Source organism: Schistocerca nitens, chromosome 2 (genome assembly GCF_023898315.1).
Source record: "Schistocerca nitens isolate TAMUIC-IGC-003100 chromosome 2, iqSchNite1.1, whole genome shotgun sequence".
Taxonomy (NCBI): Eukaryota; Metazoa; Arthropoda; class Insecta; order Orthoptera; family Acrididae; genus Schistocerca; species Schistocerca nitens.
In genome coordinates this window covers 235,203,717-235,228,870 of record NC_064615.1, presented here as the reverse complement: position 1 = coordinate 235,228,870, position 25,154 = coordinate 235,203,717, and positions in this window count along the sequence as shown.

Here is a 25,154-nt window from a genome sequence, read left to right as displayed (position 1 = left end):
GCATTATGCCTCCACACACCCTGCACTACAAAAACGGTCATATTCGCCTATGTCCCTCGACATATTAATTATCCAAATGTGGCGAGAAGTGGAAACACGTATCACACAAGGTCAGCTCTTTATATCGGGCACAATATTTTTTAAGATAATCAGATGTACCGTCTGTATAAAAGAAAATTGATGGTCTGTTAGATGAAGATCCGTTTGGTTTTAGGAAATAGAAAGGTGCCAGAGAGGCAGTCGTGACGTTTGAAGAAAACTGATTCATCCTGCGTGGTACACGCATTAATAATTGATTGTCCAAGGTTACATGCAAGTAACGTTTATTTTCATTAAACATACAAATGGAAAAGTACAAGAAAAGAAGTCCATCGTTGGATTGGGTACAGATTCAAATTAACCACGAATTAATGACCGAGGAATCAAAGTATTTTATGTTCCACAGAAGGAAATCGTGGTGACGGAGTCACAGAATAAGTCTTGCGGTCAGTTAGCACTGGCATCTAATTATGGAGTGTAAAAAGTCAAAGTCGTTTGCGTCGTTGAATGATGGCAGCCTGGCTACTCGTAGTGGCTGATGTGAGATATCTTGCATACTGGACGGCTACAGGAACAGTGTGGTGTAGATCCTGGAGATCGTTCTGCGTCGGAACTGCAGTGGCTCAGTGAACTGAACTGCCAGAGAGCTGTTGGGCCATGTCCTAAACACATGCCCAGCAGCGTGGTATCTGCTTGATGCTTGGATAGCACGTGATCGGTGGAAACAAAGTACTATTTCCACTTCTGTCGCTGTCGTCCAGAATGCCTGCACTGCTGACGTCGAGGACGACCTCTCGTGGCGAAGCTGGTATCGCATGTTTCTGTGCTGCCGCGTGGAGCTGCTCGTCAAAACAGACAGGTGTGCTTTTAACACAGCCCTGCCTGTGCCGCCCTAGTGTTGACATCTGGATTTGCCAATGGAGTGTCTACCGCAGAACCGGTCTGTGTAGTGGGTTGCTGTGCTCGCAGACAAAGGTCCTGCATATGGCTTCCCTTACCCCAGGGAAATATGGTAAACTCATCTTGATGTTGGTTGGAGATCCTGCTCACACCTCCCCCCCCTCCCGCCTCCCCCGACTAGAGGTGAGATGGCTATGTCGTATTGCTGACTAAGGTCCCGCATCGACGGATGAGGTTGCTGGGACTTGTGATCATTGTCTGTAGGTGTGGATGCCCTTAGAGGCTGACTGCCTGACCCTCTGTCCCTTGAATTGTAGACCGAAGGGCTTGAGTGACCATGTTTCGGCTGCACAGTTGTGGCTGCAAAAACTGTAGCTGGCTTGAGAATGGTACCACCTGGAGCAGATCTGCAAAGAAAAAGAATACACTGTCTTTATTTTGGACATGCTGATCGCCATCGGTGATGCGTCCATGCTTATGAGCAGACGATTTTTTGCGTGTAGATTTCCAAGTTGTCCGAAGGGATAGCTACGGTCAACCTGAGGAACGTGTGGCTAATTTGTAGGAGGCCAAGTTACCATGTCGCTGAGGTCTCATGTTGTACGGAGCAAATGGACGTGAATCGCTGGCCAGTGGGCTGCATCTCGCCAAGTTTTCTGTCTACAAGTAGCGGGATCGGATGCAACGTGCATAAACCACCGGAAGCGAAGGGAAGAATAAGAAGAAAAGGAAACAAGCAGCAGAGCGAAAACTGTCTGGAAAAAGACCGAGTGCTGAAATGGAGCTACAGAGAAATGAAGTAGTCTTAATGAAAGAATGCTACAGCTTCTAGTAGTAGAAAAATGTAACTCTATAGGATTCAGAGGACATAAATTTATGTCGCAGCAGCTGAAACGGTTTGAGTTCCCAGCTTCGTCAGCATAAAGAAAGGTGAGTTGACAGGGTTCGAATGTCATATCCCACGCACTGAAATTGTATCGTGCGGCTGAGTATGAAGAACTCTGGAAGTAGACGGGATCGTGGTGTCGTGGAAGACGACTGGGGATTGTTACTGTACGCAGGAGCACGGAAGAGCATGGTGGAAGACCGCTTGGGAATGGAAAGGTGTGCTTGAACAAGGAAATTTGTTCGCGAAACATAATAGGCAGTAAGTAGGGATTTCTAAGGAGATACGGAATTGTACAAATATCTGCAGTAGGATTCAGACGTTGAACTTGACAGAGGTGAGCACGAGGGGAGGCTAAGAGGAAAGCCCGTTGTCGGGTGCCATCTAGTACTGAGGAGGCCACAAAGTGCTGCTCCAACCTCGTGGTGAAGGCTGACCTTTGCTCCATCTTCTCATTGAAGTCTTGAAGCTGCGTGGGACTAACGTCTACAGCAGAAGCTCCTGGTGGTTCCGCAGTTGCTGGAAAATTTGAAGTAGGGCAGCGTACAGGTGGGCCACACTTTACAGGAGAATCGTCTGTTGTTGCTGATGTCGCTGTAAGCCATGTAGTTGGTGCTTCAGCTCGTCTTATTTTTGCGTTCCGTTCTGGAACGATAATATTTCTTTATAACATCCAAATATGTGCCATTAAAAGGCACTGAAGTCTCAAAAATGTCTGTGGATGCACTGACGACATTGGGAGTGTAAACAATAGGTCCATCGATGTCGCCATGGAAAAGAGGGACGAAACTTGAAAAGTACTTGCACTTATCGCCAAAACAGATATGGGACAATACTTCGAGAGGTGACACTGCGTCCGGTTGGAATGTTTACTCGTCACCAAATGATAAAACGAAACGTAGAAGTCGTCGCCAATGGTGCGACGAAACACTCACAGATTTTTTATCCTCGGCGCTATATTGATATAGGACGAAACAATGAAGCCGTCGCAAATTGTGGATTAATTTTTTTTTATCCTCATTGCCAATTGACGTGAGACGATACATTGAATATATCACAAATGATGAGACACAACATTTTTTATTCCATTCTCGTTGCCAAATTTCTTTCTCCTATGTGGTAGCACATATCAATAATTGATTGTCTCAGGTTGTATGCAATTAACATTTATTTTCATATCACATACAAATTCGAAAGTAAAAAACAAACTTGTTCTTCGTTGACTTGAGTGCAAACCAAACTTAACTGGAATTAATTATTGATAAAACAAAAGAATATAAATTCCACGTTGACAAAAGTCACAGAGTAAGTCTTGCGATCAGTTAGCATTGGCACCTATTTGTGGAACGCGAAGAATCAAAGTCCTTTCGGTCGTTAAAAGATGGCAATTACGGAGCACAGTTGATAGTCTGAGCTTCACGTAACAATACCTTCCCTGAGAACCGGTGCCACGGGCGGCAAAGTCGGAGAAGGTAATATTACCTGATCGATAACCGGCTTCTCGTAGTGGAAAAACGGACTGGCGTCTTTTGGATGCAAACTAACTTGTTGTGGTGGGTACGCCGTTCTGTTGGGGTCTTGATCTGCCAAGGGGTGTCCCCTGTTGAGAAGGAGCACGAGCAACTAGCAGACAAATATGTACAGCGGGTAGCAGAATTCACAGGCGAAGTCCTTGTTTATGGCAAAATGAAGACAAGTTCAAAGGATTCGACAACCCGGAAAAAGTTTTCCACAACTTAACATGGTGCAAGATGTTCAAAATTCTGAGAGAAGTAGGAGTAAGCTGTAAGGAAAGATGAGCAATATACTGTACGTACACGAATGATTAGGGAACAATAAGATTGGAGGACCAAGGACAAAGTTCTCGAACTAAAAATTTTGTAAGGCAAGGGTGCAGTCTTTCATCCCTACTGTTCAATCTATACTTCATGAAGCAATGACGGAACCACAAAAACCGTGTAAGAGTGGGATTAAAATCCAAGGTGAAATAATGTCGGTGATAAGATTCGCTGATGACATTGTTATTATCTGTTATCATCTGTGAAAGACAAAAAAATTACAGAATCTGTTGAATGGAATGAATAGAAGCTCATCAGAATTTTTGCTCCGAAGATAAGAAAATCTACTACCTTGGAAACAAAATAACCCATGACGGAAGAAGCAAGGAAGGCATTACGAGCAGTTGAAGGGTGGCCTAGGGAAAGCGTCTTTGCTTAGTAATCAAAACGTCCTCTGTCCCGGTTTCGAAACCCACCACCGCTTACATTTTGATTAATAGCCAGCATTGGTGGCGAAGAACTTCCGGTATAAGAAATCACCCTTATTCTCCAATCGGCCTTGTCAAAGAGGGCGGAAGAGCGGACAGAGGTTCCGGGCACTCTCTTGTCCTTGGAGTGGCAAGCTGCCCCTAAATGCGGAAGAATCAGCAATAATCAACGGCATAAGGATGCAGAAGGCAATGCAAATCACTGCATTAAAGACTAATAACGTGTATCCACAGGACATGTCGCCAGTAACTGAAAAAAATCTCACGACGTTCTCTCTATTGACAAGTTTCCGGTATAGCCCCCATTCGGATCTTTGGGAGGGGATTGCCAAAGGAGTGGTGACCATAAGAAAAAGATTGAATAACCAACGAAAGGATAACGTTCTACGAGTCGGGGCGTGGAATGTCAGAAGCTTGAATGTCGTAGAGAACCTAGACAATCTGAAAAAGGAAACGCAAAGGCTCAATCTAGATATAGTAAAGGGTCAGTGAGGTGAAATGGAAAGAAGACAATGATTCCTGGTCAGATGAGTATAGGGTAATATCAATAGCAGTAGAAAATGGTATAACTGGAGTAGGATTCGTTATAAATAGAAAGGGAGGACAAAGAGTGTGCTACAGTGAACTGTTCAATGATAGGATTGTTTTTGTCAGAATCGACAGCAAACTAACACCGACAAAGATAGTTGAGGTATACAAGCCGACGTCGCAAGCCGCAGGTGAAGAGACAGAGTAAGTATATGAGGATACTGAAAGGGTAATGCACTACATACAGGCAGATGAAAATCTAACAGTCATGGGCGGTTGGAAAGCACTTGTAGTGGAAGGAGCAGAAGACAAGGTTATAGGACAATACGGCCTTAGGACAAGCAATGAGAGAGGAGAAAGACTAATTGAGTTTTGCGCTAAATTTCAGCTAGTAATAGAGAATACTCTGTTCAACAAACACAAGAGGAGGAGGTATGTTTGGAAAAGACCGGATGATACAGAAATATTTCATTTAGATTACATCATGGTCAGACAGAGATTCCAAAACCATATGCAGGATTGTAAGCCGTACCAAGGAGCAGATACAGACTCAGATCACAATATTGTAGAGATGAAGAATAGACTGAAGTTCAAGAGATTATTCAGGAAGAATCAATATGCAAAAAAGTGGTATTCGGAAGTGCTAAGGGATGACGAGACATTTTTATCCTATTTTTCTCTTCAGACTCCTTTCGAATGTTTTCATTTTTGTATTTTATCTATTCGTTAATAATCCTTCAGCGCTCTAGGAAACTACGCAACATTCACTTCCATATAATATGGCTAGCAATGCGACTGTTTCACAAAATTTTGGTAGTGTTTCTTTCGCATTTTTATGCTTCGAAGTTCTGTTAATTGTTTCACAGATACTTCCAAATCTATTCAACCTAATCTGCATGCCTTCTTCGTGCTCCAGCAATATTTTACATCCAATATGGTTAAAACAGGTTCCCTACTCAGTTGTTTTTCCATTAATTATTGTCCTAGTGCTCACTGACTAATTTTCTAAAGAATGTCATTGAGTTAGGCTTACTAGAAGATATTCTCATATTGTATTCAGTACGTTTTTATTTAGGTCATGAATTCCTTTTTTTTTAACTGGTCTCGTCTTGAAAACCCCTTTGTAAAATCTACACAAGATAGGAGTGACTTCAGCTTTACCAAGTTGTTTAGTATTAGGGCTAATCAAATGAAAACGAGACAGGTGCAAAAAAAAGTAAACTGTTTATTATTTCAAAAGTAATCGTCACAACTAGGGTTGTGATAGCTTTAAGGAAACTCATGTAAGGGGGACCCACATATTTCGTCATGTGTTGTTTCATGTAAAACATTTTATTGCTTATCAATAACACTTCCATTACAATTTAAAAACTTACTAAAAGAATAAGAATTCTAACCAAAACTTGAACAGGCTCAATTCATTAAAAACCAACTTAAATAATTGTACCATCAAGAGCAGAGCATGAAAATCGAAAGTAAACAGATCCCAAAAACAAGAAAAGTCAGACCAACTGGGCGTAGCTACAAGTACGATCAACAAGTAGTTTTATCAATCAAATGAATTACTATAATAGCCATTGAACGTACTAACAATTTGCAGGCTTAGGTAACCGTTACACGATTGGACAACATACATCCAAATACAGGAATGATCACATGACACGCCACTGATTGTAGTTGTTGGAAGGCCGCTAAGCAATGTATAACCCAAAAATAAAAAAATCCACTAAGCAATAAAATACACAGTCCCTCAAAACAAACTGGGAAGGTGCAAAATTTAAATATAACTGCCAATCTGTATATTCCAACCACACATTAACAACAACCCTTTATAAACATACAGTTGTTCAAAATTACAGGTAAGTTGGAAGTCACGCAGTTGAAATGCACTTCCAACTGATAGAAACTAACAGAAACTTTGACAAAACCTTTACTAAATATACAATTGCCCAGAATTCAAAGTAAGCTGAGAACTACAGCAGACCACCGTTACAGTCAACAAAGAACGAGCAGCCAAATTTCACAAGTGTAGTAGCTAATGACTGTGGATCAAGGTATGGTTCGGCAATTTATATTGATAAGTAACAGGTCTTAACTTCACCCGCCGAGAAGGAGTAATAATAGTGCCAGGTTTAAACGAATAGTTACAGAAGTATAACGAGGAAGAACCTCAGGCTTGGCAAACATGCCTTAACCTCCTCAGGTCTTTAAATTCACCATATAGATCCAACTACTGGTTTCTGATTAAATGGAGACACTCCGCCGTGGCACGCATCAAACGATCAACTTTACTTAACTTGAGCCACCACGACACGAGTGGTAGGGGCGGCAGATTGCCGGTCAACCCAGACGCCGTGCGACGACGGAAGCTCCGCGGCGCCAACAAACAAGCACGCCTCTGCTCCGGGCACAGCGAACAGGAACGCGTCGTTGGCCCCAAGCCTGCCCTGTCAACACACGTCAAGACGGAACAATAATCTGCACAAATAAGGCTTAACATAAGAATGACCAAAGAGTAAAAAAAATATCAACTACTGGCAAAATTTGGTACCAATCAAGAATAAATTTAACACTTCTTAAAATTACTGTTATTCAGAAGCGAAAATATCAGCACTTGCTGATGCAGTTACTCAAGCATATACATGTACCAAGATAACCTTACCTCAACCACACAGATCATATTACAATTGATTCCCCTCATGCGACTTAGGCAAGGAATACTCTTACACTTGCATGACATATAGCCTGGAACACAAATTGCAATTAGTAAGACTGACCGATGCTCATGTGCTCAATGTACGCCCCCGGTAGCAGAGTGGTGGTCGGCACGGTAGCTCAGTGTGTTCGGTCAGAGCGCTGGTTGGCCTCTGTAATAAAAAAAAACTGAGTGAAACGGTCAACAACGAGCTTCAACGGATGTCGTGTGACATCCGCTACGACGAAATACAACGAACCATAACGAACAGCATGCAACAAAAAAAGGGGTCAGCGCGACGGAATGTCAATCCTAAGGGCCCGGGTTCGATCCCCGGCTGGGTCGGAGATTTTCTCCGCTCAGGAACCTGATGTTGTTGTCCTAATCATCATCATTTCATCCCCATCGACGCGTAAGTCGCCGAAGTGGCGTCAGATCGAAAGACTTGCACCAGGCGAACGGTCTACCCGACGGGAGGCCCTCGTCACACGCTATTATTATTATTATTACTATGTGCTCAATCGCGCGTAGACGCGTTAACAAAACAGGTCAAATTCCAAGTAACACAGACATGGCCTTGCAGTCTCAAGTACCCGAAACAAGTAAACAGCACTTAATTCCATTAAGGTGTGGAGGAACCGTGACTTGCAGGAATGCAGCCAGGATGTTATTGCCTCCAACACATACAGGTGATCGTCGAGGTGCCTAAGCGTGCTGAGCAAGCGAGGAACTTTCCGACCACGTTGCACGGGACGTCAGTAGGTCTTCGCTCTGTCCCGCAGCTGCCAATCCTTCAGCTAGCTGGCCAGGCTTGCCCCGACCAATTTAACAGTACGTGGCTTCTCGGAACCCTCGCCGGATAGCCGGAGTCCGCCAAACGCAGCCAACTCATCCTCCAGGCCGCGCCAAAACGAACAACACACTCCTCGACCTAAGACCTTAGCTCGCGACACAAGATCGAATCGATATCGGCAGCCTAAGTAGTTAGTGGCGCAAGTAGGCTGCCGTACCGCCAAGATGAACCGCCACATCTCAACTACACATATCAAAAAAATTTCCGGAACCAGTACAGTAAACTGGAACAAAGATCAACATAATCATTTCCGCCCTTTTTATTGCTCATGAAAACCATACACTGCATGTTGTACCACCATACAGCGAGACCTTCAGAGGTGGTGTTCCAGATTGCTATACACACAGGTACTCTAATACCCAGTAGCACGTCGTCTTGCATTGATGCATGCCTGTATTCGTCGTGGCATACTATCCACAAGTTCATCAAGGCACTGTTGGTCCAGATTGCCCCATTCCCCAACGGCGATCCTTCAGAGTGATTGGTGGGACACTTCGTCCATAAACAGCCATTTTCAGTGTATCCCAGGCATATTCGATAGGGTTCATGTCTGCAGAACATGCTGACCACTCAGGTCGAGCGATGTCGTTATGCTGAAGGTAGTCATTCGCAAGATGTGCGCGATGGGGGCGCGAATTGTCGTCCATGAACACGAATGCCTCGCTAATATGCGGCCGATATGGTTGCACTATGGTCGGAGGATGGCATTCACGTGTCGCACAGCCCTTACGGCGCCCTCCACGACCACTAGCGGTGTACGTGAGCCCCACATAATGTCACCCCAAATCATCAGGAAACCTCCACCTTGCTGCACTCGCTGGACTGTGTGGCTAAGGCGTTCAGCCTGACTTGATTGCCTCCAAAAAACGCGGTATTGACCGTCTAGCCGTGGTTGAACTACAGACAACACGAGCCGTGTACCTCCTTCCTGGCTGAATGACTGGATCAGCTGTCGGACCCCCTGCCTCTAATAGGCGCTGCTCATGCTTGGTTGTTTACATCTTTGGGCGGCTTTAGTAACATCTATGAACAGTCAAAGGGACTGTGTCTGTGATACAACATCCACAGACAACATCTTCAGGAGTTCTGGGAACCGGGGTGATGAAAAGCTTTTATTGATGTGTGTATTAATACATTCATCCTACTGTGCGAGAAGGTGGCCAATGCCTTAGTGGAGAAACGGTTTCTGGTGCCTACGGAACCACGATTGTACTCAGGCTCACACCTCTTCGAAGCAAAACGACTGCCACAAAAGTCTTTCTTCAGAGCTTCAAAAACATGGAAATCGCATGGAGAGAGATCGGAGCTTTGTTGAGGATGTGTAAGGGCTCCCCAGCGGAACTTCTGCAGCGTAGTCGAAACAGCATCTGTACCATATCTGGATAAGTAATGATGACCTTTTCCATTGACTGCAGGGGCTCACTGCTCATTGAGTGTGAGAAACACGTAGCCCAGAGTTTGTCCTAGAACTCCGACTGGTTGCGGCATCATCATTGTAATTGTTGAACAACGCGGGGGATAAAATACAGTACAGCCTTGTCTCGCTCATCTACTTTTTTGTATCGGTTCTGTATGTGTGTGTCCTACATCTGATAATACTGAAGTTCCTTTAAACAGGTTTTTGATAGAATGAGATTTTCACTCTGCAGCGGAGTGTGCGCTGATAGCTGATACAAACTGGAAAGGGAAACCTCTGTGCTCCATTATTATCCACAACTCTTCCCTAACCACGTTACAGAAATTTCTCAAAAACTTGTCCCTTTGTGAAACTGTCTCTACCATTTAATGAACTGTCTTAAGCTAAAAACTGCAGCGGTTGTTGATCGTCCCTTTATAATCTTACCTGTTCGTCCCCTCGTAAATGTCATGTGTTTAAAATGAAGTTTGTATACTATATGAAGTAAGCTCATTCGTCCGTAGTTTTCACATTTATTTATTTTTATTTCTTATACACCGATATTTTTCGTGCTTGTCTCCAGTTTCGTGGTACATCAATTTGTTTCCAGTCCACATTAAGCAAATTTTGCAATTCAAGGTGTAGTAACAATCTTCTGTATTTAAATAACTCAACTTTATTTTCATCTAAACCTGTTGCTTTTCCATTTTTGTGGTTCTCAATGCTACTGTGAGTTATTTTATTATTGGATATTTACCTCCTTCACTACTATTTTTAGATCTTTTTGTTCTTCTCTTCCATGGTAACATCATATTATATGTTTTCATAACACTTAATCCACTCTTCTTTCGTTATATTATTCAAAAGAAATGTGTCCTTTTGGGTTTTATTTAATGTTTTAAAAAATTTGTATCCTATCTGTTGGTGGCCATGAATACCACGTTCTGTTGGTCCAGTTTATCTGTACCATGTTTGCTGGTGGATTCCCTTCACTATCCTTTTCTCTAATTCCTTTTCTGTTTACAGTTTTACTTATTTTCCAGGGTAGGCTCTGAGACATATTTTTTATATGCTCTTTGTTTTTTGTTGTACTACTTTCGAAATTTCTGCTGACCTAATTTGTAATCAACGCCTCTGGCTATATTTCTTTTTCTTTCCTAATGTATCATTTACAGTATATTAAGTTTTTTTCCAATATTTGTCCGTTCTACTTCAGTTGCATCCTAGGCAGCGAACTCTTTTCTTTATCTATTCTGATATAGCCCCTTAAAACTTTCATCCGGAAGTAGATATCTTTATGGACCTTTTGGTTCTGTGTGGCAAAACGTTTCTTTTGCTTCCGTTCCAAGGCGATATAGTTGAGAATCGGTATGCCAATCAGGAAAAATCGCCGTAATCACTGAAGCATCGACGCGCCCAGTTGAAGATACCCGTTTGGTAAACGACAGTGTCCTGTTGCGTGAAGAAGTCTATAGGTCCCTTCTGTACATCCTCGTCCAACAGGAATCGTCGACCCTTCAAGGTCTTTCTTAGGGACCAAAGGCGTGAGAGGGATCAGGTCTATAGGGAGGGTGCTTCAGTGTCTCCCAGTTGAGTTAGCGTTGACATGTTCCACATCCACGAGGATCTCCTCAGCACGGATCTATGGAACGTAAACTACTCTAATCTAATCTAACTTCTTCTGGCTTCCAGGTGGGCCGGCGTCTTGTGTCAAATCGCGACCAGCAAGGAACCTGGCGTACCATTCCACAACGACAGACATGCTGCCCTGTACCACATCCTTTATTCTCCAACGGATATGTACCAATGTTTGTCCTTCGACATCCAAGAAAAGAATAACAGCATATTGATGCTGTTGGGGCGTATTTGGTAATACTGGTAGTAATAACGTCGCCGCAGTTCACGTATCTGTATTTACCGCTCGCGCTTCGTAACGACATGAATGCTACATTAACCCTTGCCTTGTCAGAGCTTATATATGCGCATCTGAGTCGCACTACATTGCATATACGCTGCAGCAACGCCTTCGGACTGTAATTTTTTGAACGCCTCTTGTATATGACACAGGGAAAAAGAAACTGTGCCCCCTTCCCCCTTTCCCTCTGTAAAATAGGTTTCCAGAGATATCTAAAGCTTGGCGTAGGACAACCGCACTGCGTGCGTTGTTGCAGTATTTTTCTGCTGTCCTGTGTTTTTCTAATGTAATGTCTTCCTCGCTTCTACATTCCACATACCCCTTATTTAAGACACAAAGCTTCATGGTCTAGCGCGCTTCTCTATTTACGCCTCTGTAGATACTCCAGCGGGATGCAGAGGCGAAACGCATACGCCGGAAAATAAAGTCGTAAATCGGTTGCTTGGTGGACAGCGCTATATCAAAAGAATTTGTGTTCTAGAAGCAACAATTCGGAGCAAGCCGACCTCCATAAATAAATCTCTTCCAACGCCGCTTTAGGTTTAGCATTCTGCTGATAACTGTAGCTCTTCTGAATTTGTCGTTTATTTCCGCCTCTTTTTTCCAACAAGAATGACGCGAAGTCCAATAAAATAAGATCATGTTCAGCAATGGAAAAGGGTAAAGCAATCTTCAGTCCAAATCGGAACAGAAAAATTTTACTAGCCATAAACGTCGTTGCAGTGTGAGTCCAATTAGAGAGCTTAGCTGCTCCTTTATGGCGGCATCCACGAATCTAGATGGAATCGAGGACACGTTACGTCTAGAGAGTTTTACGTGCATATAGTATTACAGAGGTAACAAGTCCTTCAACAGGAAGAATAACACATGCTGTGTTCAGACAGAGTAGTATATCAGCCACGTCGAAAATTGAGGGGAACATTTGACCCGTCAGTGGAGAAAGCCAAAATATTAAAAGGAGTGCATCAATTAAAGACCCATCATTGCAGTCGCTGAATTATATTAATTTATAGACGATAATACTACCCGTAATGAACTATCAAAACAGAAATCTGGTTCAAACCATTAGCGAATACCAACGAAATCTTAAAACTATTTTTCGAATATATTTCGCAAGGATAGGCAGCACGCCATTGATGGAAATGTATTTATTCCCATAAAGAGTTCGTAGCATCTTCTTGATTTTACTTTTTATACTATTTGGGCCTGTTACGTTTATCTTTTCCTCGGTCTTCCTGAGTTTAATTTCCATTTTGTTTCGTATTTCTTTATTTTTACTGGTAATGTTTCGGAATCCACCTCCTGTTCCCTGATGACTGCATATTAACATTTCTTTTTCTGTCCATTCTTTCGCATCGTCTGGTACTTTGAAACATGACTAGTATAGATCACTTGACGATTCAGAATCAGTTGAGGTACATTTCATTTATATGCATAAAACTGGCGGTACTATCTACTTGCTGTAGTCTGAAGTTTAGGTTTGCAGGAGGTATTCTCTTTCGCGTGACGGCAAGGGTGCCTTAGCCCCAAAGTGCATACTTTAGCTGTAGCAAGTATCTATTCCGTTCCATTCTATAGATGTCAATAAGTATCGCACCAATCTGTTCCCATGAAACATGAGGAACTTCACACTATCTCAACAGTATTTCTGTTCATTGAGTCCTGTGTTTTGCTTGCCGTACTAGACACAGTGTGTGCTACGTCAACCTACAATAAAAGACTGATCAAAGTCCTTACCAAACCTAAAAGAATTTTATATGCACATTCGTATGCCATTCCAGAAAAACTTCTATAGTGTTTTTTATTTTTATGCTTCGTCATACTATTACGTTCCTCAAATTGACTGCAAACTTGCTGCCGCTCCTCCAAAGGAAGTTTGGATTAAGAACTTTGATTTGTTACGATCCGTTTCCTAGCATTCTGATCATTCGCTTCCTGGCTGTCATCTCATGCTGACTGTGCAGTTTGAAAATGTAAGTGTCGCTGTTTTGCTACAGCGTGAGGTGTTAGTTTCATATTTCAAAATCTCTACTCCGAGCAGCAAGCATTTATCAAGTTGTTTCTGCATCATAGATGTAGGATTCAATGGGTTTTTCTCGTGCTTATTTAAAAACTGCGAGTTGTACCAGTGTCGTATAGAATATATCAGACGTGTTTTCCTGTGGAGGAATCAGTTGACCTATGACCTTGCGAGCAAATGTTTTCGGTTCCCATTGGAGAGGCACGTCCTTTCGTCTACTAATCGCACGGTTTTGCGGTGCGGTCGCAAACCACAGACACTAAACTTATTACAGTGAACAGAGACGTCAATGAACGAACGGACAGATCATAGCTTTGCGAAAATAAAGAAAGTAAAATTTTCACTCAAGGGAAGACTTGAACCAAGGACACCACATTCCGCAGCTGCGTACGCTAACCACGGGACCACGGCGCTCGTGTGCTCATAGTAACCTTGTTTTTGCCTATCTTCGATTATTTTTTTCATAGTTCCACACAACTTCTTCCTGTTTTCTCGATTGATCTGTGTTCAGTTTTTCAAGGCCTATCCACTGTGCCAACTTACAACTAAATCTGAGGGGGGTGCGATGGGGAGGTTCCCTTGTGAGACGATATGGAAACCACAGGTTGCACTGTTTACACTTTAAATCGTAAATGTTTATCCCAATTAACAATCTTGATGATTAACAGTCCAAAAAGATCGTTCGGACGAGCGTACGCGTAACCGACACGACGCGGATGATTGTTGATGATGCGGAAGCCGAATGATCGAACGAAAGTTCTTACGCTCGTCACACATACAGATATCTGGTAATAGTCCTCCTTGTCACTAGTAATGATATAACACTGTTCGTAAAGCTAATTTTTCAGTTCTCAGTTCTCACTTGTACGAGCGTGCGCGTAACCGTCGCGGCGCGGTTGATTGTTGATAATGCTGAAACGCGGTGATCGAACGCACGTCCTCACGCTCGCTACAAGACACTGGCACTTGACTGCAGTCTTTTATGGTAACTAATTTCTACTGATTCACATCAGTTCATTCTGGGAGACCGAACACGACGCGGATGATCGATGCTGTGCGACACGCAACGAGAGGAAACATAAATACGTTATCGACGGCACTACTCATTTTTAATTACTTCTTGACGCACTTTCCTCTGAATCACTTCCATATTTCATCACTTTACTGTGACAGCACTTGTGGCAACACTTCAACCTGAATACTAAAAAAAGCCTCTCACATGTAGAGCTACACACTACACATCATAAGCGTTCCGTGTCCCGCGCTCGACTCACTCCAGACGCGGCTGCCCGAAAAGATACTCCACAACTAAGCCAGCGATACGACAATACGCTTACAAAGAGATCAGATCGGAAGGAATGGAGACTGTCTCTTAAAAAGGCGTTAAGAGCATTTTTATCAGCTTTTTTTAAGTAGATGTTTTTGCGTTTTTTTTTAGTTCTTACCACAAAATACCAAATTGTCCAGGATTATTTGTTGCTAAGAGGTCAAGTATGCTTTAGCAACCATTTACGCTTCGAGTGGGCTCATGAACTAATTGTTCACAATAATTTTCTGAGAAAGCATTCAGTACAATTTCGGATGACGTTTTATGCCTGCCGCCAGCTTTAAACGTATAATTTTTCCAACATATCGAGGGTAGATTTAAGTGTAACCTCTACCCATACTATTTCGTAGGAACTATCTACTTCAATTTCACTACAAGGTAAACTACTTCTGACAGCAATAAATACTCCACCACCAACTGTACTTAATCTATCCTTTCTGAACACTGTTTGGTAGTTCGAAAAAATTTCTGCTGAACTTATTTCCGGCTTTACCCAGCTTTCAGTACCTTTAGCTATTTGAGCATCAGTGCTTTCTATTAGGGCTGGGAGCTCCTGTTTTTTCCCAACACGGCTACGAGAATTTACAACTGCAATAACGATTGTAGCTGCAACTACCTTATTGTGTTTTACCTGCTCCCTTTTAGAGGACGCCCTTTGTGTGGTTTTCCGAGACCAGTCCCTTCCACATAGCCCCGCTGCCCGTGTAGCCGTTTCCTGTGTGTAGTGGACTTCTGACCTGTTAAGCGGAACCCGGAAACCCACCATCCGATGTCGCAAGTCAAGGAATCTGCAGCCTACATTGCCTCTTGTTTCCTTCCTTACGATGTTTTACGATAACGTCTTAAAAATTTCCCTTGGAAAATTCTGCAATGCCGTTGGTAAAGAAACAACATTCACGACACGTAAACAAATGTAAGCGTCTGAAGACTGTATGCCAAGCGTCCTGAAATGTCGTCATGGAAAAACGAACTCTTATAAAACACCCGTTTGCCAAATTACGTTCAGTTGCAGTATTCTAATACATCCACTATGGAAAGAATTATTTATTAATGTTAATACGAAACAGAACAGGAAAACAAAAAACGACAATGAGACAGGTAATCCCACTCGACAACCAATTAGGAGGCACTGCAACAGGCGGTCGAGTGTCTGAAGTTTAATTTTTAATATCGGCAAACGCTATTAGCAAGCCTTTTTTAGATATTGGTCCTAAAATACTTTAGATGACTGATCGCATGGGCATGGATTGTTTCTGTGACACTAAATAAATTAAGCCACAATGTCTTGGAAGTTTAAAAGTCTAAATAGCTTGAACTTAGCATAACTCAGTTGTATTACACAGAAGTCAAACTACAGTAACGTGAACAACAAACCGACGATTATCCGAAAATGCTTCTCTCTCTCGCAAGAATTTCTTCTGACGGGAATTTCTTATGCAGGTCGGCTCGAAACCGATCGCTGGCCGGATCCAGCCCGCGCTCTGCAGGTGACCCACCCGTGGTCTACGCGGTACTCGATTACTCTCCACGTCTTTGCAAACGTTTTTTCCATCACCGTCACTACGGAATATCGTATTCGTACCGTAACAGTTTACACATCAGAAAACAGCAAACTGGACACTTTGTTAATAACGTAACCTCAGAAAAAGTCAACGGGGTTTGTGTCTTGTGAACGTGGTGGCCATGACGTTAGACTGTCTCTACAAACCCAAGTGTCCAAAACAAATGAACTCCAGTATGTCAGTGCACCATCTTGTTAAGACACTATGCGTGGGTGAAATACCGGTAACTGACGTGTAACATAAAGTACCAATATGTCCGTGAAAGCTGTTGGCGTAATGGTAGGCTCGGTGAAAGAGGGCGGTCCGATAAGTGTTGTACATTAAGCTACAGCAAAAATTCACTTTCGTGCTATCCCTTATTTGCTTTACCACGATATGCAGGTTGTCCTGTCTCCAGAAACGGAGATTATTCATAATTACTGCTCCAGAGATGAGAAAAGTCACTCCATCGGATAAAGCAAACTTTCTTAAGATACTCATTGTCTGCATCGATTCGTTCTTTCATGTTTTTAGCAAACTCAGCACGTCTGGACCCGTCATCTGACTGCAAAGTTTCCAGATATTGCACTTTATATGCATGAAATGTAGAAGTTTGTGTAAAATCTTCACCACAGTGCTCTGACGCACGACCATTTCTTTGGAAACTCGGTGCTTCGATTTGCGCTGACTGCGTTGAAATGCAATCGCACAATGTCAACTGCACCGTTGTAGGTGTTGCCTTGTCACCAATATTGACAGTCCCTTTAAACTTTTCATACCATTCTTTATATCTTTCGCATCTGCCAGATCTCGGCTACAGGTAACTCGAACTATTGCCGAACTCTCATAGGCGAGCATGTTTCACAAAACTACAAAACACATTTCTCTTTCTAGGCGCTTCAGTCCGGAACCACGTGGCTGCTACGGTCGCAGGTTCGAATCCTGCCTCGGGCATGGATGTGTGTGATGTCCTTAGGTTAGTTAGGTTTAAAAGTCTAGGGGAATGATGACCTCAGATGTTAAGTCCCATAGTGCTTGGAGCCATTTTGAACATTTCTCTTTCGCCTACATAGATGCTGAGGTGACAGCAGCACTCTTAAATTACGCTACCTTTGACGAGAGAGAGAGAAACTAGATGTTGTCAGAGCACATCTAGAAGCTTATCCATAGAAACCTTACGAGCTATGTGCGGTTTGCAGAAAACCGCATAACTTATGGAAGTGTATAAACAAAAATTTTTGTAAGTTCAACCACAAGTTGGAAAAGAGTGGTAACTGTATCGAGTATATTTGCTTAGAAATATATTTTTGTAGGCAGGGGAAGACCTCACGCTCGCCCGATATGTCTTCTCAAACTCTTGAGTTCCGCAGATTTGTCCTACACAAAATTACTAGTTTTTGTGATCAAAGCATTAGAAAACTAGTTTACTTTGCATTCTGTCATCCGTTGATGTCAAAATGGTTCAAATGGCTCTGAGCACTATGCGACTTAACTTCTGAGGTCATCAGTCGCCTAGAACTTAGAACTAATTAAACCTAACTAACCTAAGGACATCACACACATCCATGCCCGAGGCAGGATTCGAACCTGCGACCGTAGCGGTCGCTCGGTTCCAGACTGTAGCGCCTAGAACCCCATGGCCACTCCAGACGGCTCCGTTGATGTCATCCAGAATAATTTTCCGGAGCAATTCCACACGTAGACATAAAGTGCTCATTACACAGAAAAGTTCGGTAATGTATCCATCCTTGAACATCATGTAGGCAACTGTTTAAAAAATTACGTATACTGATAACTGCCTCAAAATACTTTTAGTCTCATACGGAGTTAGTTGTGAAGAATCAGGCTCATTTTGAAAACAGAGGTAGTATTCATAAATGTAACACTAGGAAAAAATAGCCTCCAGTATGCACACAGAAAGATGCAAAGAACGTACCTACAAAAAATTTTGAACAACTTCATTGTGAATCAAGGACGCTAGAAGATAATGAAACCTTTGAGAACGAATTCAAATAGTTTCTGCTTGACAGCTGCCTCTTCTCCACAGATGAATATTATGTGGTTCGGTCACATTTATCAAATTCTGCTGTAGATTAACATGAAAAAAATCCAGTTATGTGTGTGACCGGCTGGTAGCCATGTTTTCATGGCACCTGTGAAGCTGTCTTAAATCCAGCACTGTCACATTAATAACTAATGATTCGATGTAATCAAATAAACACATATTTACTACCAATCTCGACCAAGGAGCGGATGATTCAAAAAGAAAGAACAAATTTCAGTTCCTGGTTATAAGCTGTAGTTAGAAACACATTACGCACGTCACTGGATCGAGGAGGGATCAGGTTTTGACACAGCTGCTCTGTTGTTTGTTTGTAGCAATACGGTGACTGCAACGCAAGAGAAATCATTTTGTGTGTTGGAATTTGCATGAAGTCGATCCATTGTTCTAATGGAGCGTGCATTCCGCCGTCGTTTCAGCAAAGAAACCGCCACTGCACAAACGTACAAAATTATTGGAAGTTGGTTGCTTATGCAAAGGGAAGAGCACTGGTCAGCCACGCACGTCTGATGAAAATGTCGACCGCATCCTTGATGCGTCCACACGAAGCCCTCGGAAGTCCCCTGAGGCGAGTAGGCCAGGAACTTAAGACTTCCTCAAACAACGGCGTGGCGTGTTAGGAAACGATGCCTGCATATGAAGCCCTACAAGTTGCAGAAGTTGCAGTTACTGCAGCAGTTGCGTCCCGGTGACCATGGTAGAAGGTACGAATTGTGCATGGCAGTACTCCAGGATATGGCAGAGGACACTTTTTCCGACCGACTTATCTTTTCAGACGTATCGACATTTCATCAATCTGGTAAAGTAAACCGCAATAAAATAAGAATTTCTGGTTCGCAAAATCCTGGTATCGTCGCCGAATACGAAAGAGAATCACAAAATTGAATGTATTTTGTACCGTTTCTGTTCACAAAGTTTATGAAACTTTTATTTGCCGGAGGAAACAGTGACCGGAATGTGATATCTGTACAGTGGTCAACGTCACGGAGATTCCAGTGATGCTGCGACTCACTTTCACCTTCTTGAGGAGCGGCGTTATCTTAACAACACCATCCCACAACATAAGAGGTGGATAACAGTTCGTGTTCATTGCTTCTGGACTTCCAGCTCACCAGTGCTCACACCTTGCGAGTTTGTAGAGTGGGGTTACATAAAAGACAGTAAACAGGGACCTGTTGATCCATGTGTGGAATGAAATGGACTACGGTTTTGATGTTTCTTGAGCAATACATGGTAATCAGGTGAAGTGTATGGTATAGTGTCTGTGCGCACATAAAACTTTGAACCTTAGTCTATCCAGTAAATGCGCAGTTTGTTTCTATCTTTCATAGTTTGCCTGTAATAAACAATGGAAATCTGTTCTTTGTATTTGAATCACCCTGTATTCTTTTCATTATCAAACCTGGATTTCCAATAGATTAAAAACTTGCATAAGAGTACAATAAGAGGACGTTGTTACCAGGGGAAGTATTGGAGGGCAGCGTGGAGGGTAAAAATCGTAGGGGGAGACCAAGACATGAATACACTAAGCAGATTCAGAAGGATGTAGGCTGCAGTACATACTGGGAGATGAAGCAGCTTGCACAGGATAGAGTAGTATGGAGAGCTGCATCAAACCAGTCTCAGGACTGAAGACCACAACAACAGCTCCTATTATGACATTATTAAGGTTTACAGAGTAGATATCACGACAATTTTATAGAGTTATGCTGATTTATACACCCGAAGAATATATGGTTGGCGTAAGAATTGTCGCAAGGTGTAAGTCCGGTGTGAAGCAAATGTTTCTGGCACCGCTAATGAATGTTAAGTAGCGCGATTGCAGTTCTCGTGACATTACGGCAGAAGCCAACGTAGCCGCGACATGTACACGTATGAGCGGTCATGTTAGGTAAAATAACAAAGAGACACCAGTTAATTAGAATATTTATGTTCCTATGGAATATGATCCACTCATTACAATAACTGATTTATTTTTCTTAATTTTATTTTGATACAATTTTGCGTGGATACTTTCAATGATAAATCGAAGAGTATACAGAGAATCATAGCCAGAGTCCATACATACTGCAGAACAGTATTCCGAAATGTGAAGTCCTGGAAAGGATCTCAGCCCAAAAACTCTCATAATACTCATAACGTGTGAAGGCATAATATTACCAAATATGTTGAGGGTGATTTAGTAATAATTTCTTCAGTATTTTGAGCACTTTTGGCATGTTACAAATTATAAACACTGCTATTTGGGTATCACAAAGTTCAGCACCGTTCTTAAACCAGGTGATTACAGATATTAACAGTCAAAATTATAAAGTATTTGTAAAGGATCTTGGTCTCTCCGTCTATTACAGTCAGATAGTAAAGCTAAATACAGGCTGAGTAAAACTCACAAAACTGCAGTTCTACAGCACGATCTTCCCAGGACATATATACGTAGTTTTTCTAGAGCATTAGCAAATGAAATCTAGTATGAATTATGTGTGGAAAACAATGAAGATGCTGAGTTCCCTAAATTCTGTACATTGCTTAAATTAATTTTTGAGGAGACATTTCAAAAAGTAGGCGCTTCAATAGCAGCTGCAACGGAAAATAGATTAATAACGGAAGGTCTTAGAAAATCCTTCCGGACACTTAAATCCGTGAGCTATTTATACTAATCCACAGTTCCCAAATTGCTATCACAGCTACAAGAATGTTTAAGGGAGGGTACTGCTTCCTGCAAAAAAAGTCATTCAATGACAAAATAATGTATAATAAAAGCAAAGTGGTATGGGATGTCATACAACATGAGGCTGAGAGAGGCAGATACAAGTATAATAGCATATGCATCAAAGGTAGAGTAATAGAAAAACTCAGGAACTGGTAAATACCGTAAATGACTATTTTCTGGTATCGTGGAAAAACTGCAATAAAATTTTCCCAAAATAAATACTGAACCCGCAATGAATTGGATAACAAGTACAGAGCTTGAAGTCAGGAACACAACACAGAAATTAAAAAATAAAGTAATTAGACACAAATGAGGTTTAAGTCTCTGTTCTGAAGTCGTGCATAGATAGCATACAAACCCCATTAACAAGCATAATAAATGAGTACTTCCGTTCAGGTATTTTTCCGGAGTACATAAAGCACATACGAGTTGCGCCTTATTAATGAAAAGAGTATACAAAACTACACGCCAGTTTCACTGATGTCAGCGTTCGCAAAATAACTGAATCAGACAAAAAAGATAAACACAACTTCTTTCACGAAGCGTAAATCGGTTTCCTAAATGGGAGGAACTCCTTAGAGTTTAGAAAAGTGGTTCCGTTCTAGAAGCTCCTGACAAAGATGGCTGTGTTTCAGTCATATTTTTCGACTTGTCCAAGGCCTTTGGCACTGTTTACCGTAAATACTACTAAACGAGATCGAAGCAGCAGATGTAAGAGGAATAACAAACGAGTGGTTCCATTCTTAATGCGCAATGTGCCTTTATCCAACAGAGGCTGACCTGTTGGCGGTTACTGAATAATGTTAGTTTTCGCATGTAGTGCTTAAATGGTCGAAAAATTCCACCGCCACTCAAACGTTTCATGAATTTAAGTGGTGACCTTGACTGCTATGATACGATGATCGGTCCTTGCACCTGCTGATAAGCACATCTGACACCTTTTTAGGATGGCTGTGGGCTTTTTTTGCTGGAGTAGTGACCTCTGATGAAAGCATCAGAAACATCATATATCTGTATTTGCTTGTTGCTCGCAACTCTTAACGGTAGAAGTGTAACTGAAAAACGTTTATGACTTTCTGAAAACTAAGAAGCCAGCTGCTGCTTTAGGTTGTGTGACGATACCACGGAAGTCGCTTGGTACACTCTGAGGAAAAGTAATCAGAAGTGTTGCAACACTGTGAAGCAATCCTGACAGCTGCTGCCATCATGTATGGCGGGAACTGGTAATGTTCTGCCCACAGCTGATTTCAAATGAGCAATGACTGAACGGCGGCAGACAACGCGTTTTTTAGCACTGAATTTGTACTCGTGTCCTAACCTAACCACAACCTCTTGATGTGCAATGTGTCCAAGAAAGTGGCAGTCAGCAACCAGCGGCAGAACTATTAATGACGCTTGCTTTGCTCACGGCGATTAAAGCTGACCTGAACGAGCAAACTCAAGACAAGAAAAAAATAACTTTCAGCGCTGAAAGCGAACTGCAACTTCTCGCTTTTTCTAAGTTAGCTTACGCGATACCGACCGATGAGCAATCCTGGTTGTAACTCATTTACAGGTTAGAGTCGACACAGGCAGAACACAAAAGAAAGAGGACTGATAGAAAGAAAAATAAGAAGAAGTAAAAAAGTCAGTATGACTATAAAAATGATGCAACAAAAGATTAAAAATAAAAAATTACACTGAAACCAATTAACTGAAGGTAATGATAATCAAAGAAAATATGGCCATTTGGTTTTACTCAAACTCGCATCCTTTTGCACCGAGGTCTGCGACGTTAGCATTGCGCTTCAAAAGAAATAATTATGTCGTATATTTATGTATCAGTTGTAACGATTTGTTTCTGCTTTCAGAAAGTTCGGTTTTACGCTGTGTCGCATGGAGTTTACCCACTGGAGGCCGATCTCTGTAATGATAATTGAATATGTGAAGCTGAATTGTTTCTTGTGCGAAAGAATCAAGTAGCCTTTGGTTAGTGGTTGTACGAAATACGCATATTCCGTTACCATCGTTTTGTCTGTGTGTATGTGTGTGTGTTTGTGTTTATCATGTGTGATAAAATGCGAAATAAAGTGACCGGACCCAAGAATTGGGAATGCAAACACAACAAGAAAAAAACCCAGACGAGGTATTGGAAGTACAGCTCAGGGATGACGTTGAGCGCTCTGGTTGGAGGAAGACACTTCCAACACGCAGAGTGTCAACCATCAAGTAATTTTAATTAGACTACAGACATGGGCCCCATCTTCGAATAGGTCAGTTTACCATCCTGCTCAACATACAAACCTAGAGATAATCCTAGGCCTAACTTTTTCTTGGGTAATCTGTAGTTTCTTGTTGGATCTACTAAGGTGGAATATTTCTCTGCCTTTCTTAATATTTCTTTAAAAGCCAGGTTCGTCACCTCGTAATCATTTATTTCCACGTCTGTAGTGATAGGAATGAAAGACTGTTTATTTATTTACGTAGTAGGGATGACCTCCTTCAGCTGAATTTATTTGCAGTGACTGTCGATGTTAAATTATATCATATTCACGCCCTTCTACGATACAAGGTAACCGGTGCGCATCGATTAACCATGTGCTTATACGTAGATCTCATGCAGAATACAAAAAAAATCGATGTCTGCTATGATGAATCTTCTTTCTTGCTCTTATTACGAGCGGAGATGAAATAATGTAACTCTAAAATAGTATGAATTTAAATAAGACCTATAGGCGGATGTACGAAAATTATTAATTATTTACCATGAGATCAAAGAGGTCGTCTTCAGTAGTCGGTTCGTTCACCAATTCATTAAAAAGTACTTCTTTTTCCAATCATTTGCTTGTGACTGCGGGAAAGTATTAATTAATTGCACGGGTACAAAAGTTTTACTAATTACTCGAAGTTTTGAATCCTTGGCTAAAACAGGCCGTTTCCAAATAGTTACAGAACTCGCTAGGAGATGGCGAAAGCTGACCCGGAGCGCCACTGCACTGGATGGAAGTTTCATTTCGTCCGCTAGATTTCTCTGCGCTGCACAAGTAGCGGCACCGAGAGAAAGGCAGCTGCTGACATCTAGCGAGAGGTATGGATACCTCCTACCAGAGCGTTGTATTTGAAAACTGTCATTGTCGTTACCATGTTGACGATGCTGGAACTGCATTGCGTTTCCAAACACTAAAGATGAAATCTCCTGTGGGCGTTCTCGTCCCTTGTCATAATTCAACCTGAATGGTAAAACAAAAATTGTAAAACGTAACAAATACACACTGTATTTGTAACAAAAGAATCGATGAGAAGTTATTCACATGTTTAATGTGTATTTCATCGGTTACGTACAGTATTTAATTTACTTTTACGTTATAAACCTATTGCACCGAATACTGTCCACTGGCATGAAACAGCGCCATTTAACTTTTCTATGAAAAATTTACAGAGGTTCTCATGTGAACCGGCACATAAGGAATCTCTCCCGACTGGAGACAGTTTGCTTGTACTAAATATTTACTTGATATTTCTAATTCGGTAACGGAAATTAAATACTTGTAGGAAAAATGTTGGATTTCTTGTTCTTACAATCTGTTTTCTGATTTAAGTGTCTTTAATTGAATAATACATAATTTGTAACTGTTTTAGGCCTAGCTCATAAATAAAAGAGGAACTCCAGGACCGGTTTTCAGTAAGCAATACTAATTTAGGAACATAAACGTCTGTTATGCACCTAGAAATGTGACACATGAATGAACGATTGTTGTTTTGATCATTTGTTGTTGTTGTGGTCTTCAGTCCTGAGACTGGTTTGAAGCACGTCTCCACGCTACTCTACCCTGTGCAAGCGTCTTCATCTCCCAGTACCTACAGCAGCCTACATCCTTCTGAATCTGCTTAGTGTATTCATCTCTTGGTCTCCCTCTACGATTTTTACCCTCCACGCTGCCCTCCAATACTAAATTTGTGATCCCTTGATGCCTCAGAACATGTCCTACCAACCGATCCCTCCATCTAGTCAAGTTATGCCACACACTCCTCTTCTC